This window comes from Tupaia chinensis, unplaced genomic scaffold (genome assembly GCF_000334495.1).
Source record: "Tupaia chinensis unplaced genomic scaffold, TupChi_1.0 Scaffold139743_1, whole genome shotgun sequence".
Classification (NCBI taxonomy): Eukaryota; Metazoa; Chordata; class Mammalia; order Scandentia; family Tupaiidae; genus Tupaia; species Tupaia belangeri.
The window spans coordinates 142,881-146,389 of NW_006199623.1; positions in this window are offsets into that span (position 1 = coordinate 142,881).

The window sequence follows — 3,509 nt, forward strand, 5'->3', positions numbered from 1 at the left end:
AAAAAAAAAAAAAGAATGAGGTGGGATGGGACCTGCCCTGTGTCCCCAAGGCCTGTCTCAACCTGTGTAGTGAGCCAGGAGAATGAGGAGGAGAGGAGTCCAAGCCATGGTGGACACAACCCCTGGTCCCCACATGGCTGGGCTGTCCATTTTCTTCCTATCCTTTGCCTCAGGAGGAGCTCTTCATGCAATTCTGTGTCCATCCAGTGACTGCCCAGCCCCTCCCTGAGCCCTGGGCTAGGGCTCAGCTCACACTGCAGACTGAGGGGGAGGGAGATTGGCACCACCCTTTGGGGAGCCCTGGGAGGAAGCACCTGCTGGGACAGCACAGAGGGCCTTGGTCAGGGGACTATGCCAGTCACAGAGGACATAGCTGCTGGTTCTCCATCAGAGAGCACAGGGATGGCCCTAAGCACAGGATTCTTTGGGCAAATATCCTCTCTGAGCAACTGTCCCCTAGCGCCACCTGCTGGTTGCAGACACACAGGGCTTCATAACCCAGGGACCTGGGAGCACAGCTGGCCCTTGCAGCTCACCAGACCCTGTCTGTGCTCATAACAAAGACTCTGATTTTTATGGGGTGGCTGCGTGATCCTGATGATCTCCCTCCCAGCAAGGGCAGACATGTGCACAGGCACAACACGGCCTTAGCCCCCAGCACAGTCTAGTAAAGGCCTCCTGGAACACACATGCCTTCAGGGCAGTCGTAACCAATGGGGACAGTTGAGTGTCTGGTGTTGGGAAGGGGTCAGCCAGAGCCTAAGGTACCAAAATACTTCCTCGGCCTGAATTTCCACCAGATTATAACTTTTCATTCCAGTTTAATATCATGGTAGAAGTGGAAAAGCTGTAATTTTTAGTTTTTCAGAAATATATTAGTTCAGTGAATTTTGGTAAAGACTTATTTTGTAACAAATATAGTCGAACTATGCAAGTCCAATTTCCAAAACCTCATCTGGAGAGAAACACTGAAAAATACTGTCTTCTAATGTCCCAGTTCCTCCATGTTCCTTTACCTGGAGTCAGCTTGGCAGGTGGAGGAGGGTTCCTGGAAGCCAGTCCTACAGGAGATGGCTACCCTCACAGAGACTCTCCCACCAGGCATGGAGTCCATCTTAAGGAACTCAGGTTTGTAGAAATTATTCCTACCAATGTGCTGCAGTTACACATCAAGGCATAGTTCTCAGCACTGACCTGAGGCTTTTAATTTATTTCTGAGTATTCTTAGAAGTGTGAATGGGAATGTGGGTGGGACTGTATCAAGTCCTGTGACCTGAATGTTAAACAGAAACCCCTGGGAATACTTCCACAATGATCGAAGCAGTTTTTTTGTGTGTGTGTGTGAAGTTTATACTTATGAAAATCTCCTGGAGATCTTGTGACAGATTCTTAGAAACAAACCACTGATTCAGTATATCCAGGATGGGCTTTGCATTTCTTCTTTCTTTCTTTCTTTCTTTCTTTCTTTCTTTCTTTCTTTCTTTCTTTCTTTCTTTCTTTCAAAATTTCTTTCTTTCTTTCTTTCAAAATTTCTTTCTTTCTTTCTTTCAAAATTTCTTTCTTTCTTTCTTTCAAAATTTCTTTCTTTCTTTCAAATGGTGCTGGAAAAATTCTGTATGCACCTGCAGAAAGATAAAACTGGACCCCTATCTCCCACCATTAACAAATATCAACCCCAAATGGATCAAATATCTAAATCTAAGACCTCAAGCTGACAATCCTGAGGACTCCATGTCCTTAGGCTCCTCAGTTGGATTAGGTGTCCTTGGGCCTTTCATGCCTACTAGACCCATTGGGGAGAAGGACCTTCATGCAAATCAACTCCTTGCCCTCCTGCCCTGGGTTCACTTGATGTCCACTGCAAGAGAGCTACAAGGAAGAAGATGCTGGGACCTCACAGAACAGTGACCACAGGAGACTATCACACTGAGTGATGAGGTGACACTTTCACCAGGTCAGCTCTCCACCTCTGGTGACCTTGGGGCTAAACTCCATCTCTGTGGAGCCTGAGGCTTGAGTGCAGAGCAGGGTGAGGGCCTTGTGTCCACCACCCACAGTCTTTCCCACCTGACCCCAGCCCTGGGCATGCTCCTCCCCTTCCAAAAAAAATGAATCCTTGTCTTCCCTGTGTGTGATGAGGATGTCCTCCTCTTGCAACAAGGAGCCAAATGGGATAGTTCAGAACCCAGATCTCAAAGTGTGGAGAGCAGGGTCCTATAAACCAACCACATTGGTAACTGCAGAGAAGCAAGGCTGGGGTGAAGCACATGGAGTGATGCTTCCAGGCCAGGACCCCAGCACTCCTTTTGGCTAAGAGCCATTAGTCATGGAGAGCAGCTAAAGTGCAAATTTGATGTGAAGCCAGCAGGATCACCACTAATGCTGTGATTCTTCCAGCAGGACACAGGATGAAGTAGGAAACCATCCTTCGAACATCAGAGACAAAGATGATACTGTGCCTCCTTTTGGCTAAGAGCCATCAGTCATGGAGAGCAGCTAAAATGCAGATTTGATGTGAAGCCAGCAGGATCACCACTAATGCTGTGATTCTTCCAGCAGGACACAGGATGAAGTAGGAAACCATCCTTCGAACATCAGAGACAAAGATGATACTGTGTGAAAACAGGTGTGAGCATCCTGGACTATGGCGAGACACCCAGTGCTTGTGGAGTCTCCTGTGGAGCAGGAGGGGTAGGAAGGTGGCTCGGCCTGGTCAGCAAATGGCCTCCTCCCCCCCCAGTACCCTCAGTGCTCTTGTCTCCCTGGACAGGGACCTGGGTGGGGCTGGCTGATTTTTCTGAAGCTGCTTTGCCCAGGTCCCAGAGTGGAATCAGGTGGCAGTCCACGGACTCCATGAATAGAGGAGAAGGCAGTGGAGGGGAGGCAGGGCTGTAGCTTCTCTCTGAGCTGCACATTCACAAAACATAGTGCTCTCTCCTGGCTTGTGGATTATGAAGATTCAGGGACCATGTTGGGAGCACCCAGCACAGCCTCTGGGGTCCACAGTGTGGACTGGGGACACCTTAGCCTCAGTCCTCTCATAAGGTTATGTTCCCTCCTTCTGTCTGTCCCTCCCTTCCTTCACTTATTCAGTCCCACCTTTTTAACTTCTCACATTAAATTCCTTTTTTATTTATTTGCCCATACATTTCATCATATCCAAGTAATTATTTCCACATCCAGTGTTGGGACGCTTTTCTCTAATGTTTTCTTCCAAGATTTTATAGTTTGCGCTCTTATATGTTGGTACTAGCTCTGTTTTGCATCAGCAAGTGAATCTCCAGTTCCCTCAACAGCTTTTGTTGAAAAAATAGTCCTTCCCCATGGATGGCCATGGCCTGCATGTGGAAAATAATTCAGCCACATATGTCAGCACAGAGTTCATTCCTGGGGTCTCTGTTCTACTCCATTTTCCCACCATATGTCTATCTACATGTCAGCACCACTCTGTTTTCTTTTTTCAATGTTATTTATTTTACTTTTTTATTGCCTGAGGAATATGTGCTCAC